General features: G+C 40.4%; 1 protein-coding gene across 1 annotated transcript in view; it reads left to right on the top strand.

Moving 5' to 3' along the window:
- The window catches only part of Creba (Cyclic-AMP response element binding protein A), a 36,262-nt gene that overhangs the window by 314 nt on the left and 18,535 nt on the right, over positions 1 to 17,413 (top strand). The window lies entirely within an intron of this gene.

Here is a 17,413-nt window from a genome sequence, read left to right as displayed (position 1 = left end):
TCTACTTTAGTGGCTCCATTAGTTTCTTCGAAATTTGCATAGAACCAGACTTCACCAACGACACGTTCAATTCACTACAGTTGTGTATTTTTAACGAGTTAAAAAATGTTTGGTTCTACCTAGAATTTAAAATATTGTAGTCAAAGGCAGGTATTAGTTTAGAACCACCAAGACTTTTTAAAGCCAATATAGAATCATCACGATTAGGTTAGCCCTTAGTACTATGTCAAACTAACGGGACCTAATATTTTTAATTTACTATTATTGAGATTGTAAAGATGTGCCCATGAAGAATTATTCACAAATTCTTTGGGCATTTATCATAAATAAAAAATTGCTACAAATTTGGAAAGACTCATTCTTGTTATTTTGACAAAGTAATGTAAATAATATTAATATAACTATTTGTGGCTTCAGATGAAATTTAACATCCCTCTACAGAATAAAACTGTTATTTGTAGACAGCCTAGAGTTAATACTAACAAGGGCTGCGTTCATCTCTTACGCAAATTATTTTTTGGGAACAACGCGTCATATGCAGAATTTCTTGGAATGGGCGTGTTGCCCTAGTGAGGTTCTCTGCGAGATAGAGTGACTCGCTTGTGAATCCACCTGTAGTGCACAATAGCCACTCCTTTTCTCTCACGTGTTCTATTCTTGCCGAGAAAGTGCTCGTTTTCGATCACGAACGAAAGGAAACCAGGCGCAGGAAAAAATGGATATTTCGTGTTCCCTACCCTTTCCTGTTTCCAGGAGAAACAAGAGGCGTTCGCATTGTCAAAGGTCGTTAACATATAATTAGTTATGCCTTGCGAAGATCGCTTTCGCGATTCCTATCGGCTATTCCTCCTCTTGGATCACAGAAAACCTCCAAAGTCTGGAAGAGCCTCCATTCTGCATTTGGAAAGTCTATATTAAATATTAATTGAAACAATTGAGACGAGTCTTTAATTTTTTAACAATCCAAAAACGTTTTTCCAGTAACTTTTCCTTCCTCAAAAGCTTTTTTTCAATTACATTTACGGTGGGATTCTGCTCCGAGATAAAACAGAGCCTAAGTGGATCCATCTTCTTCACGCAATTTCCGAACTATAAGCTACTGTTTCGCATACTGATAACGAAGCAATCGCAGTGCTTTTCAAAGGCTCCTTTATTTCCAAATTAATAGTAAACGTCGACACAAGGATCAAGATTCACGTGTTGAATGTTGTCAATACGATAACGAACAAATATTCATTTTAATATCTTGTGTTCCACAACTCTCAAAAAGAGGGGACAAAATTATTTGTCGACATTCGTAAACGAATTTTGGCGGTGTCAACATTTTTAAATTCGTTTAATTTCTGCACAGTGTATCTATTCATTTTTGTCACAAATGCACATATTTTCACTAATATCCTTTCCTACGTTCGGCGTAGATGAAAGAATAGTATCTCCTGGCCGATATATGTCCCTGGCTAGACCCGTGTTTTGGACATGTATCGACTAGACACTGTAGGAATTTATTTCTCCCTAAATTGTAAACAATATATTGCTGTTCTTCAATTCTTTCCTATCGAAAATTACGGCCACCCAGCTTGCCATAAATGTATAAAATCATCGGTCCAATCACGCTGCTTTCCGAGCGTAAAGAAACGTGTTTCGAACAAAATGGTTTCGTCCGGGAATTGCCCAGAGTTCACCGGGTTTGCCTTTATCTGTCAGATAAAGCTCCGCGGATTTCGTAATTGCCTTAATTAAATAACAGAGCATTTTCCTGTTCGATCGGTGACGCAATTTTAGCGGACCGCGCGCTATTTCCCGAAGCAAGTTTACGCTCGGTCATGTGGCTATACGTATAGCTCTCTTGTTCCATTACGGTTCAGTTACGGCTTGCAAACATAATGAAAGGAATATTCTTCGAGTGTGTGTGTGTGAGTGTGTAACGATATACCGTTGTACGTGTTCCGGGAGAAGTTGAGCGTTTCGAGCGTGCTTGAGGTGCCCGCAGTATTAGTGTCAGTTTATTCACCTGTATAAATAAGTTGTCGTCTACGAGGAACCTGCCTGTACACACTCGCACCTGTTCCTCGCGAATATGTATGTTCCAGCACGTGGTTTACACGCGATCGCAGCTCCTTGAGCCATTAACACACGCGCACGCGCGCACACACCGGCTTGAAATATTGGGTGATACAATATCTAATATTCAACAATTTCGACGCATCGAGCCCCTCGTCAAGCGAACGCGATCTCTATCAACGCTTTATTAGTTGATAGACCCCGGCTTCTTCCTGAAATAATGCCTGATATGATTGCAGGGACCGTTTTGCCCCGTCGTTGTCGAGACACGCGGGTGCTAATTAATTTCCAATTCGCAGATAATCTGCGGTCGGTGGCGAAAGTCGAGAAATAATGCGACTTCGGATAATTGCGAGGTGCGTCTGCTCGTTGTATTTTCTCCTTTTTCGAGTTGTTTGCGTAAGCAATTGAACAGTGATTTTAATTCTCCGCAAAACTGCGCTCCGCTCAATTGTTTGCTTCGGTAATTTTCGAGAATGTGTTAAGCTATCTCTGCTTAAGTAAAGTACACTGAATTTTGTATAATAATGAATATACAAAACTTGTGTAACTTTGTTACATTATAATCGTGTATAACACTTTATACTTCCAGTTATAAAATCCACAAAAACAAGTCGATAATCTACTACAGTAAAATAAGTAAATTAATAGAATAAATTTATACTGTGTTTCTTTATGATCGTCGCAGTTAGGTCGTAAAAATCTTCGTGTTTAAAAGTTTGGACAGGGTCCAAAGAGCATAATAGGCCATATAACGTCCAAAACAGACCGCTCGCTCGTTAAGTCCGGCCTATTCATCTGGCGCCTCGTTTAGGTGTCGGGTTCACGGGTCTGTTAGTCACTCGCCGCTTTTACTTCGCCCCTTTAAGTCGATAATCGCATTAACGTTTACTAATTACTATTTAGCGACCGCGGCGAAACTCTCCTATCGAATATTCATCGTACAATTTCCTTACCTTCCTGACCTGTCGCCCCGTTTTATGGTCATTCTGAACGACCATGTTTTTTCAAGTACGAAATTACCGCACGCCCGGACAGTTATCTCTATTCATAGCTTCCAAGATTAGGTCACAGTACACTTTTAAATTGGCATTTCAGAAGACATTGCTGCACCGCTTGTGCAAACAAAAATATGTGTTTCCACAACAACGAAGTTTGCAAATCAAAAACTAATATTAACACTAGGTTTACGGACCGCTAAAAGTGACAATTTTACATTGCGTTGTAAAAATAAGAAAATTGTATTTAATTCGAGTTTCAGCCATTTTTATCGTAATATGTGCATGAAGAAACGAATCTATTAATCTAATCATTGTGCACCCTTCTTTTTTTGCGGGAAAAGCATAACCGAGAATGTACTGCAATTTTCATTAGACGCATAGAAGAAGTTAGGCGAGAAGGATAGTAGAAAAAATGATTGAACAGCAGGTCAGGCTCTTTCCCTGCAACTTCGTTATTATTCGTAATAACAGCTCGGTCATCCGAGCCGCGTAATCTTTCGCAGACATCAGCAATTGCGTGTGTGTGGCCGCAGAAACAAAAACGCCCTCGTCGTCCGGGCAACTGCAAAATTACGCAACTCTCGACACACAAAAATACAAAAAAAACAAACAAACAGGAAGCTCAGGAAATGGGGACGTGACTGTTCCTTATCAAGATTAGAAAAATCGTAATTAATGGAAAATCGTTGACAACGATTGCAACTTCCGACGGACTGCTATTTGCAACTCAGGCCGATGCACAGTGATCCTAGAATGTTACATTTTGCTATAACTTTCGAACTGCAACTTTTCACTGAAATATACTAAAAAATAATTGCACTCTGCGCACAATTTAAGATATTTTATGTTTCTTTTTAATTTTTTGGGGGTCATGGCCCATTTACCTATTTCTTTTTTCTGTTGGCACTCAACTAATGAAAATATTAACAAACTTTCACAATTTTCTGATTTATCCATTAATATTTCAAAACTCTTCAAAATATTCTCAGGCGCAACACGTCGCTTCAAGTGCACGTTCAACTTGAAATATTTTTAATAACTGAAACACTGATTCAATTTTAATAGTGCTTCCTCGTTGTGGTCCATGGGCCCCTAGGAAATAGTGAAATAAGTGTCTGGTACTTGGACTAGCATGAGGCAAAGCGGCGAGGATCGCATTGCGAATCCTGGGATCGCGGTTGCAAATCTGTTCGTGATAGAAACTGAAAGGCAATCTGCTGAGGAGATCTATCCGGATGGCTCCGACATATTTGGGGGAGGGGGTCAATCCCCTTTTACTCGGTTACGTCATCTCTCAGACGTGTACAGGCGAGCATAGTTACTTTCCAGCGGGCAGAGTCGTTAAACTTAACGGTGGTTGCCGCTGGAAAAGGCCTGCTGGGGATCGTTGTTCTGCGAACACGTGGGCCCTGCAAATGGGTCTAGTCACAGTAATGGCGGACGTTAGCCCCGAGGAATTCCTGAGACTCCGTTCTGTCCGCATTCTCTGCCGTCCGCTCGCTTATGATCGCAGGACCCTTTCGTCTGCGATTTTGTTTTGCTTCGGAAACGCTCCTATAACATAGTCGGTGATCAAATCACTATAACCATTTGCATAAGTTGACGATCTTAATAGATGTTTGCAAAAACCCATTAAATTAATCGAAAAATGCATATTCCATTTTATTCCGAATGGAAAAGTGCATTTCTATATTTTATTATAGAAAAATTAATTCTTCCATTTGATTGCGAATAGATAAATGGAAAAATGCATTTTACTGTTTTATTGTGAATCGATAAACGGAAAAATACATTTTCAAAGTGCATGTCTATATTTTACTCTTAATGAGTGAATGGAACAATGCATCTTCTTATACTGAATCTGAAGATCTAACAAAGTAGCAAAAGGTACCTGTATAAAAATCTGGAATAATTCAACGATTGTTACCCCCGAGGTATTTTAATGAACTCGGAATCAGCAGAAGAGAACGAGCAACTACGTTTCAGTCGGCGCCATTTTTGGTACCAATTAATCGCGAATAGTCACGCAGCAACTGAGCGTATGTAAACTGCATAAAGGTCCACTGGAGGTCTTCCAAGTATTCGAGAATAAGCGCAACTAGCGAGAACTAGAGTATCGTGCTGGAAATGATACGTATAGTGATCTTCGAGTCCGGTGTGAAACAAACTCGGCGAGAAGTTATTCGATCTGATACGTTAATTACTTTTTCTGCCGACATTTTTGCTCGGAACGAATCCTACATAATTCTATCTCGACTACCGTGCGAAATCCTTCTCGTAAAAAGCAATGGCCGCTGAACTTGGGGAGAAAAATTAACACTGAACGAATTCTGTAGTAATAAAACGTGTCAAAATGTTTTTATAATTTTAAAAAATGGAGAACGAAGAATTCTTTTTGTATGGGATTTAGTGTTAGTCTTTCCTGGCGTTGCTATTTTTAACAGGGCTATGGAGGAAATTTTTCATAATTTTGAAACAACGAGAAAGGGAGAATTTTCCTTTATGCAGACTTGGTGTTAGTGGTCCCTGAACTTGTGGAGGAAATTTTGTATAATTTTAAAATAATGAGAAAGGGAGAATTTTGCTTTATGCAGACTTGGTGTCAGTGGTTCCTGAACTTGTGGAGGAAATCTATTATAATTTTAAAATAATGAGAAAGGGAGAATTTTGCTTTATGCAGACTTGGTGTTAGTGGTTCCTGAACTTGTGGAGGAAATCTTTTATAATTTTGAAAAATGGAAAAGGGAGAGTTTTGCTTTATACAGTTTTTGGTGTTAGTGGTTTCTGAACTTGCTATTTTTAGCGGGGTTGTGCAAGCGACGTCTCCGGCGATTTAAAACGATGTGGGACGTATCGCACGTACCAAATTGCAGTAAAACTGGGGTACGAGTCGCCAAGGACTTAGGCTACAGAGATTAAGCTAGTAGAGCAACAAAATCACATGGCTTTGACGACCTCGAGTGAACTTGCTTCGCTACGCAGTAGAATGGTCTAGTTATCAGAATCTACGAGAAATAGAAATTAAAAATAAAAACGACGGCTTTTCTCGTAACATCACATATTTACTATCATCTCTGTTTGCAACTTTTACTCTTATCTGAATAACATAGTAAAGGAGGATGCGCTATCACGGGCAGGAAATGAAGTGTTCACTTTCAATGACTTATCTGATACTGTTTCGACAGCATCACTTAACAACTTTATGCAAGATTTTCCCCCGCAAAGAAACAAGTTTATTTTCTTAAAAAAATTAGAATGAAGGATGTAACAAAATATAGATTTCGATAACCCATCCGATAGAATTGTGAAATTAATCTATATAATTAATTAGAGAAGATTAAAGTGTGAAATGAGAACAAGAATGAAATTTATAGTAGCCTGCTTAACGCAACCATTTTCCAAGGTTCGATTACGAGGGTCTCGCACGATTAATTACTATTCGAGTTTTAATCATGGGTTTCAGGCGTGCAATTAAATCGAACACATTTCCATTTCCCCGAAATGAAGCGGATCGTTTACGACTCATTTATTCGCATCGCGCTCGAGAGCGCGGTGTCATATAAATTTAGTAATTGTCGATTATGTATCTAATCTAATTAGGCTAGGCGATAACGCCGTTCGCCGCTGTCGTGCACCGACGGCTGCATCGTGCTCTAGGAGGAGCGTCGCGGTTGGCTGGTTTTCGGTGCAAAAGCCGGAAGTGCCCGTATGCGCCGGGTTCACGACCGGAAACGGAGACCAGGAAGAACCGAGTCTGTGAACTCGCACGCGCGCGATACCGCGAAACTATACTTCTTTCCTTGTACCGTTCGATGAAAAAAAAAAAACGCTAGAAATTATCTGTCCCATTAATACCGACAGTATCGAACTGATAAAACCGCGTTGCAGAAACTGATAAGGAGTTCCCGTGTATCGACGACGCTTACGTAACAACGGCGACCGAGTCTACACGATCCATTCGTTCACTGCGCTTATGCGAATCGGAAAAACAGTGGAATTGCTTCGTAATAAAAATACGACACACAATTCGTCTTGTCAGATCATTGCAAAATATCGTCCACGACTTTTCAGAGACCTCGAAATTTTCTTGGGGTCTAGCGACTGGGCCGGACTATAATAATACAACGTTAAATAAAATTTGAAGTACTGACTTTTTCGATATCGTAACACTTTCTCGGAATGGCACGAGGAATCAATGTAAAGCCTGTACAGTGTTACTCTGTATATGTGCCAAATGCCTAGCCGATACAAGTCCCAGAACTATCCCCACTGCCGCGGGGTATACCCCGTGAGGGGCCAAGAAGCTCGAGAGACCTCGGTCGCCGAGAATAGTATCTCCTTGCCGAAATATGTCCCTGGCTAGACCCCTGTTTTGAACATATATCGTGTAAACACTGTACATCAGTGATGGGGGCACGGTAGGGGCCCCTCAAACGCCTGCTTCCCCCACCTTCGTCGCGTTCGCTGGTCTCTCGCGTGGAAGGGGACAGTGGGGGCTATGGTGGGGACGGTGCAGTCTGAATTGTGACAAAAATGCACATCCCTGATGTGCATGTACATTTTAGCAAATATATTTTAATTACAACAATTTTCTTTTCTAACTCCCATTTGAATTACAGCAATTTTACAAGATCTTCTTTTTAGTTCCCATCAAAAACGATCTTGACCAATTTTAAGTAGAAAACAGTTTAGTATCTTTTTTATCGAGTACATGTGTCGTATATACTCCTTCGTAACAACGATTTTAATTACAGCTGTTTTTCCAAGACTTTTTCAGAAGTTCCCATCGAAAATAATCTTGAGCAATTTGGAATGGTTCGGAACAGTTTTAGATTCTTTTCTAATCTCGATTAGCGATCGGCGGTTTTTGCGAAGTGTCTTATGGCCTTCTCCAAGTATATTGGGAGCTGTTGAAGAGAGAATTAGGCATGGTGTTCCATGAATTCCTCAAGTGAGAAATTGACGGGGTTCCCGATGAATGGGACAGGTCCCCACGTGTCGGTCAGTGCTACCGGGTTCATTCAAGCTACATCATTGTTGTCGTTCCCCCCTCCCCTTGCCCCGCGTTCTTTTTCACGCTGGTCTCGCTTCCGTGACCGCTGTCATGCCTCAGTACAGCCCGTGGCAACAAATTGGGAAGCATGAAGGTTGCCCGCAAGGAGTTCACTGTACCGTGGCCCATAATGCTGGCCGCCAGGATCTAGAATCGCTGGGGATCTAGATTCCAGATGCGGGGACTGACTTTTCCCTGTGCGCGAAAGTCGAACGTTTGTTGCATGCAGACCAGATAACTGTTTCGAATAGCTCGCGGGTTTTATGCAAAATAAAAATTCCATCGGTCCCGAGAAACGCAACTTCTTTCTACCGTTTTCTGACTTTTGCCACGAATGCATAAAATATACGAATATTTTTATATTAGTTTGCACTGATCAAAATTGTTAGAAGAGGCGCATTTTCAACGAACTTCTCACAATCCAAGGAAAGGAAGAAGGTCCAGATTAATTTATAGAATTCGCTTATAAAAGCCGGTCGATAGAGATTCTAGTCTATTCCGAATTTGTTACAAAAAGATGTAGCAATTGTTAGAGCCGACAAAAAGTCAACTTTAATATCAATTATTAAACTCTTGCGAATTGCGAACGATAAAGACTTCCTCCGTGTCACGCTATGATAATCGTTGAAATGCGGGTCAAAATTGACTCGCCTTATCTCGCGGACCTCTAAACAAATTTTTTCGTACTTTGCTTCAACCCTGGAGACACGCCTTGAGATGTTTGTTATGAACCAACAAAACAAGAATGGTCAGAATGTTATCATAACGCGTCGCCCATTGACAGATACTCGGCCATTTCTAAAAATCAGTGATGCCTAGCTAACAAGAACTCCTCGATTGATTATTCAATGACAATAAAAATTTCGGTCCTGTATCGAGAAATCAATCCCAGTAACACTATAGTCCTACACGATCTATGTCACAGCACGGACCCCCGAGGATTGGACTTAGATCAGGACGATACCGTAGTTGTTTATGGCTCGTTAAACTTGAAGACCATAAGAAGTGTGCATGTTTTTCCTCATAACATTCCATTTGTTTTCTACGTTAACTCCATGCCCTACATTTTGCAAAAATTTGTATCACAAAGAAATTTAAATTGGATTCGTCACTTCATCAAGCGGACTACGTACACATGTGTGCCAAAAGTTAATTAACTAACAAAGCGAGAAGATGAAGTTCCAAGTCCATTATCCTATTGCGCACAGTAGAAACACTTGCAACACTGTCGGTCGCGATAGTTCTTTGTAGACCACGAATGTATGCATTTGTGACAAAACTGAATAGACAGAATGAAAAACTCTGGAGTCATTACAGTAATTGAAGAACGTCACTATTTTAGACTGATTCCAATTACTAGAAGAAGTGAATAATTTTTACACAATTTCCACTTCCCGCAATGTGCTTGAAAACAATGTTTATTTCGCATAAAGATTCGCGGATAGTCATTAGTATAGGCCACACTATCGTTATCGCCAGTGTCCTTGTCGAAGCGATCGTGACCAACTATCGTGCCAATAACGTTGGCCATTTTTACATGGAACTTTCCGACCGAAACATTCGAATCACCCAGAGCCGCGGCGACACGATAACCGTGTACATATTTTATAAATATTCTACGCGATCGAACGATTTCATAAATCATATAACGTATTTCGGAGCCTTCGATCGAATTGCGCCGGTTCTGGTCGCCTCGAAGCATGATTGCACTTCGCTCCGAGTCCTCTATTCTGTTTGCACTCTATCGCAGCCAGTCTGCCAATATTTACCCCGAAATCTCTTGATATGCCCGCAATAAACCCGGGTAAGACGCAACCAACAATTCGTTCCCCCTCCCACCCGCTCGTGGTAACAATGTTTGAAGTTGTTGGATGCAACGTCGTTCGAACGGAACGATTAATCGCCGCCATCTTTCCTCGACGTACGAAACGAAGTTCAAAGTTTTCTGCGAATCAGAAAAGCAATTCGATTCGGCTGTTTCTTTGCTCATAAAATGTCTAAAAACGGTGATACAACGTTACAGAATAAAACAATACAGCCTTCTTCATATTTTGTTTCGACTCGGAAAAATTGAAATATCTCCCCGAGTACCGTTTTTCGACATACTCATAAAAAGCTGTTAAAAATGCTGCAAATCGCCAGAATCTCAGGGTCCTTGGCGCAATTCTCGGGCGACCTATCATCGCCGATTCATCATGGTTATTTCGCGTAAGTGAAAACCGAGAAAGTGGAGTTTATCACTCGGTTTAGTGCACTGTTCGTTTCACTCTATGAACGTCTCGGGACCGTTTTCACGCTTCTACCAAGCAGCTCGCAACCAACCGGTGTACCGTTGATTAGGCCACTCCATGAAAACAGGCAATACTTGGTAATTTTCTCGGTAATTTTTACGAGGCGTAATCGTGATTGAAACTCGCCGCATGGTCGATGGAAATTGATCTACCGGCTCGCCAGAGGACCAGTGATTGCTTTATCTGCTTCCTTCGATAGTGCTCGCACAATAAGCTGATAAAAGCTAACGACGAACTCGTTTGATTCGATTGTCGTCCACGAATTTCGAGAAAAGGGATTATAAATAGAGAATTTGATGACTGTGAACGGGGCTCGATGATTAAATGCGAAACAATTTGATTAGAACGTCGGGAGAATAAATTCTGAAGCAGAAAATAGACTTGATTGCATTTTTTAGTTCTTTTAAATTGCAGCTGAAAGAATTCGTCCATTTTCTGTTAAGCAAATGCACATTTATTTTTAATTCGAATCTTTAAACCACTACAGTAATTACTTGTAAAATAGATTAGGTGCACAGACTCTAGTGAAGATTGTTTCAGAGAGTGGGGTAAGGGAACCAATTACTGTACCTGTGTTAATTATACTTATTTTTGAAGCATAATGAATATCAAACAAGAGATATATGACATCAACTGATTTTAATGAAGAAAATTTAATACATCTTTCTTTAATATTCATCATGCTTTAAAAATAAATACAATTAATATAGACCCAGTAATTGGTACCCCCACAGTAATTAGGTCCCTTTCCCTACAATATATTCTAATTGTTTGTAAATGTTTTGTCAGTTCGTATATCACGAGCCGAATTTTTAGTATGAATGCATAAGAGCGCCAAATCGAATATGTTTGAACGATGATGCTAAGTTGAAAGCATGTGACCGATAATGGACAGAGGATCATTGTTCTGGCGAAGCGTGAACGAATACGCGCGCCCACCTGTCAACAGGTGTCGGCGATGAAAATGAATGCTAATTAAAACATTCGTCGCGGAAGTCGTTCGTTGATAGAAGAATCGTACGACTCGTGGAACCATTGCGATTTCACTCGATTTCGCGCACCTTCTCGCGGAAACTTCGACCATGCCTTCCGCTGTTTACGAAATAATAGTCACTGGAGTCGTGTTATGGTCGACCAATTTCCTTCGATTTCCGAAACAGTGTAGCGTCTAGTTCGTTTATATACAGCGGTATTTAGTGCGAGGTAGTTTACGATCTGAAGGTTGTGAGTCATGCGAGTGCAACGTACAGTTCTGCTCGTTAATATTTTATTAACCGTTCCCACCAATTTTTGCTTTTTATGGATCCGTGATTTTTTCAAAGACTTATAATTGCATTTTACGAATTTTGTCGATTTTCAGCGGGAGTTGAGTTTGCGACGTGAGTGCAGTATTGCTTCGCTGTTAGTTCACCTCCGTTTAACTATGAGCTCACGTCAATTGCTCTCTATTATTAAAAAATTATTTTATTTTGTTACGAAACTGTTTTCTTTCTGTTCTAATTTGTTCAGTTATATTATTCTTAAAAAACTTTGCTTTTTAAGGAACTGCGATTTTTTTAAAGATTTACAGGCGAATTTTACGAATTTTTGTTTGTTGATTTTGGAACGTGAGTACAGTATTGCTTCGCTGTTGGTTCGCCTCCGTTTAAAAATGAGTGAACATCAATTGGTCTGTACTATTAAAAAGTTATGAACAATGTAATGACTAAAATACATTTAATTGACTTCATTCTTCAAGCCGAAACAATCAGAGGAAGTGAGACACACTTAATTGTCTCTTGTAGTTTATAACAAATTAATCTGCAATTGATGTAACACCAAGAGACAAATGGTATGTTGTAACGAGTGCACACTGCGTTTTAATTTATGTAACGTTCGCCTAATGTCGTTACATCGTTCGCCTAATCCACGAGTGGCAACGGTGACATTTAGCGGCCGATGTTTCTCCCGCCTAACTTTGGGTTATAGTGTTGCCTCACAATGTTGAGATAACTATTCCGTAATCGCAGATACAGGTGATAAATTATCAGGTATCGATGGAGAAAGAGACAGAGAACGCGATAAAATTTAATAAATAATTCTACACGTGCACACAAATTTTGAGTTTATAATTTATAGTTATTATGTTTCTTCACAGGCGTGTAAATTCTGTCATCGTAAAAGATATAATGGTAATAACGAGTTCAACCGGAGCGATTAAATTAATTACGGTAGTTTATAAGTCACGTTACGATACATTCAATTCACAGTAAATTCGAAACGGAGAAAAGGACACTGTACAAACTTATTTGCGACATTATTATTCACACAAAGTATAAATTCCGCGAGCATGTTTCGAAGCTGTTATTTTATGTTCCTATTCGAAAATTATAATACAAGCTTCTTACAGCAAGAACATAACGGAGCACCGGTTCATTGTAAATTAACTTCTGCTCACGAATATAATGACTAGCTTCAATCGAAACTCGAAGTTCCACGAATTTAAATGGCGAATAAGGATCATTAATTACACGTTCGATTAAAATGTACAGGCACGCTGTTTATGGCACATCGTTCGCCTTTTTTACGACAGCTATGGTTGTGTGAACTAAATGACGTTTTTCCTGTTGCTGGACGAACAAATATCCCATAAATAAATAACCCACAAATCCTCTGTCGCTTTCGAATTTTATTAAACGTTTCTCTTAGATTACAACGTCGCGTTCACTTCATTTTGTTAAAAACATTACAGAAATATTATGTTCACTTTCCATTCGAATGCAATTTTTATAAGTTTATTCAGCATTTCTTTCCACGCAATGGACTCTCAACAAATCTACAAATTCCTATTTGACTGCAAGATCCATAATTTTTTAAACTATTTTTTTTTTCACAAGTCCTCTATTCAGATACCACAAGAAATTTTGTAGTGTTCAAAAAATGGTTCTCCTCTTCAGACTCCAACGAAATAATTCCCAAAAATTAGAATATGCAAGAAGATTCGCAGACCAGGAGCGCTAAACTTTGCGAGAAGGTGTAACGCGAACATCCGGCCATTTTGCACGCAAGGCTTCGAATCGCGGGCAAAATGGCGCGTTGTGTTCATTGGCCCATTTATTTTCTCCTTCCAGAAGGGACGCGTTCGTATTTATCGGTCGCGTAAAACTCTGTTCGTGAGCAATGAACGGGCGCGCAGGTACACGATAAAACGCAGGCACGCGATAAAAAAAAAGAACAGAGGCCGTGAACGGTCCAACCTAAAATTACGTACTCGTGTATGTGTGCACGCATGCCGATAACGGCTTATCTGTCCATGGTCTTCATCGAGCCGCCCAAGTTTTCCGTTTTCCTTTCCATTAACCCTTATTCGACCACCGCGAGCCGTTCGTCCTATGAATGCCGATAACGTTGCAAACAGGTTGCAAACAACCTGTCGTCATTCTCCACCGCGAAAATTTTGCAAACATGAATGTTGCGTTATCGAAACAATTTGTCAAACGCACGAGAATTTCTGCCCTCTTCTTCTAGCATTTCTCAGACAAGCATATAGGAAATACCAGCACCGAGTAAATATAGTTGAACACAGCGACGTAAACAAATATTTATAACTATATTGTTTAGTTTAGCAGTCCATCATTCCCTCCTAAAATATTTTTCCACGATGCGAAATAAGTAGGAAACTGAAGACAAGTCTTGAAAATGCTACAATTAAAAACGTGTGCCAAAAACATTAAACAATTTTTTCCTGACTGAGTTTACCATAGAAGCATTGTTTCACAACTATCCTGGTAAATACGTGGTTCAGGGCTGCTTCATTTATTTTTCTTTTCATTTCTTGCCTTATGGTGGTTATTGTCTGATTGGTCTATTTTCGCCTGAATGATTTATGCGTTCGCGTTGCACGCTCAGTTGTTTAGAAATTGGCGCGCATGTGCCGGGCACGATCGAAGATACAAAACGATAAGTTGATATCGGGGCATGAAAAAATTGACTAACGTGTCAAGGTCAGGCCGATTACAAGCGCGCAAATCAGCTGCCGGCCATTTCTATTTTCCCAGGACCGTGCACGACGACTTTGTTCGCAGGTTCGAGTAACACGGGGACGGGAACGGAAACGCGACACGGTTTTGTAAATCTGTTTCACGATGAATAGATTAATACAACCGCGCGTCCCGTCAACTTCCGCTTCCACGGACTATACCGATCCGGTATCTCGCGTATCTGGTTTTTCTGATCATCTTGTCTCCCGGCTAGATAATAATTTTAGCAATTATGCGATTCGACGAGAATAACTCGCAGCTTGGAACTCCGTGGCGCGCATGTTTTTTCCCACCGACGTGACGTTTCTAGTCGACGCTTCGAGCAGAGTGAATATCTGCATCGTTAAAAAATTGAGCAATAACATTCGCCGGGAAATACGACCTAATCCAGTATTATATAGCACGGAAACGCGGCGAGTTAGTGTGGAAACGTAGGTAACGGAGGGAATTATTTATGCTCGAGCACGCCGGTCGATAATTTGCGAACTGAGAAATTATCGGAGACCACGCGGGTGTGTGTCGGTCGTCGTTTCGGGAGATAAGGCAAAATGAAGCCTTTCGAAACGTTCGAATAACGCACTATATGTTCTTTCGTCGCTAAATTGCCTGTTACGAACGTTACACAATATTTTGTATTCAACAATTTGCTTTGGTAGAGTTAGACCCGTGAAAACAAGGCTTCTACCTCTTCGTCTGCTATGCTTGAAGAGTGAAGAAACGTTCTTAGAATTACTCTTGAACTTACCGATTCTTATCTCATTGAACAAACACTTCGCCTTAGGTAATATCGAATTAGGCTCGCGATCAAGATTTCTATCTCTTCCTGTGCTAGAAGGGTGAAACAGCATTCTCAGAATTATTCTTTAATTTCAGTATACAGGGTGTCCCAAAAATATGTTGCATTTCCTTGAAAGGGACGATTCCTGAGGCAATTTTAAGTAACTTTTCCCTTTGCAAAAATATTCTCCGAGGCCTTGTTAAGAAGTTATCGAGGAAAAACACGGACCAATCAGAGCGCTGCTACTGCGGACGGATTCCGTGATGGCGACAGGCCCCGCTGAGCGCGGCGTTGGCATTGGCCGAGCCAGAACTCGTCCGCTGTAGCCGCTCTCTGATTGGTCCGTGTTTTTCCTTAATAACTCCTCAACGGAGCCGCGGAGAACATTTTCGAAACGGAAAAAGGTGCTTCAAATAACCTCGGGAATCTCCCATTACCAGGAAGTGTAATATTTTTGGGACATCCTGTATATTTATATATTTTTAGCTGTTTCACCGTGAATCTAACGTGACTCTGATTTATAACGGAAAACGCCTCCCTCCACGTAATTTATTAGCTCAAGAAGAACTTTTATAAATCACAGAGTGAAGCAGAATGGAAGGGAATAGTATGGTCCGGTGATGGTTATAAATTCCGGGCACCCTATCCCCATAGAATGGCCTAACTAGGGGCTCCCGCAGGGCAGGTACGTGCTTCCCACCGAAAAAATGCTCGAGTCATGGGGACGAACAGGTTGATCGTCTCTGGAATTCAGTCGAGTTCTCACGTACACCTTTGGGAAATGTTCACGCGTCGATTTCCTCCCAACAACACCTTTCCCGGCGCAAGTTCAACAGACGGCGGACACCGATTCAACAGGTAGTCAACGTGTTCCCTCAGGCTCGTCGATGCATTCCGACCCCGCGACTCGCGGACTATCTTTTTTCCCGTGAATGAAGCTTCCTCATTACACCGACTCCCTGAAAATTATTTTGTTAGTCCTTCGTTGACCTTTAAACGAGAGGAGATACTGAAATCGTTGAAAATCAGGGAAATTAATCTAAAGTATTAGGGGGGGCCATAAGTAATCAATTATTTTGAAATCTAAAACAAACTTTGTAGCAAATTCAAATTTATTTTAAATTTACTTTAAATTCGAAAATTTTTATCCATGATTGGATCCACCACATAAAAACAAACCTTTCGGTCCACAACCCAACGAAAACGATCAGAACCACTTTGTGATTAGTAGTTTCTCAGAAGGACAGGAAAATTTAATGCAGACCTGTATTTATTCCAATAGCTGCATAATGCGAGCAACTGGAATTTTGTGTTTCCATTCGGAATCAACAGGTAGTCAAGAAAGTTCTCAGTCTCGACGGATTCCAACTCTGCGAGCTCGACGAACGCGCACTCTAACCTCAAGTTGATAAACTTCTTAATGGCAATTCGCACGCCTCGAGACAAACTCGAAGCTGATCAAACAGCCCGCCTTTTTCTGCCTCTGTTTCCGCGTCTCTGCGACCCGATAATTCGCTGGTGATCTCTTCTTCTCCGCTAGACGGCACTTTGTTTGTTTATCGAATCGCCCGTTCATCCGTGTTTTCTCTTCCGGTTATCCACAAATTGAACCCATGAATTATTTATTTTCTTTTTAACGCGCCGCCGAACGACGATTGTTCGATGCTGTTTGGAAATCCGTGAGTCTTAAAAAACTAATGTTATTAACCTTTCGAGTGCTCTCTAGCTTGTGGACTTATTCGCGTGACATCGGTGCGATTAGCTAACATAATTTGCAATTAAATTATTGCTGTAGTGAAAGTATGGAATCGGATTTCTAGGTATAAGGAAACTTCCTTAATTCAGTCATTTTTGGTTTATTCTAATCAGTGAGATCACTGATTAAAAATTCATGAGCGTATATAGTATATATTGAAATTCGAATTTCGAACTCTGGTGTGCAACTTGATTATTTTTGCGAATCTGACTTCTAAATTTTGCGAGCATGTTCTTCAGGCACTATACTTTTGGTTTTCACAAGGAACGAATTTTTTATTTACAATCACCTCTTAAATGGAACGACACAGTCCGCCATCTTGTGAGATTATTGCATAAACAACTGTCACTATAACCAGAGCAATAAAACGGTACAGGCAAATAATAACAGCCATTTACTGAAAACTTGCAATCAATCCACAGTTCATAAACTTTTTTACGGAAAGGTCGGCTTC

Source organism: Halictus rubicundus, chromosome 5 (genome assembly GCF_050948215.1).
Source record: "Halictus rubicundus isolate RS-2024b chromosome 5, iyHalRubi1_principal, whole genome shotgun sequence".
Taxonomy (NCBI): Eukaryota; Metazoa; Arthropoda; class Insecta; order Hymenoptera; family Halictidae; genus Halictus; species Halictus rubicundus.
The sequence above is the reverse complement of the archived record's forward strand: the minus strand, read 5'-3'. Positions and strand labels throughout refer to the sequence as shown.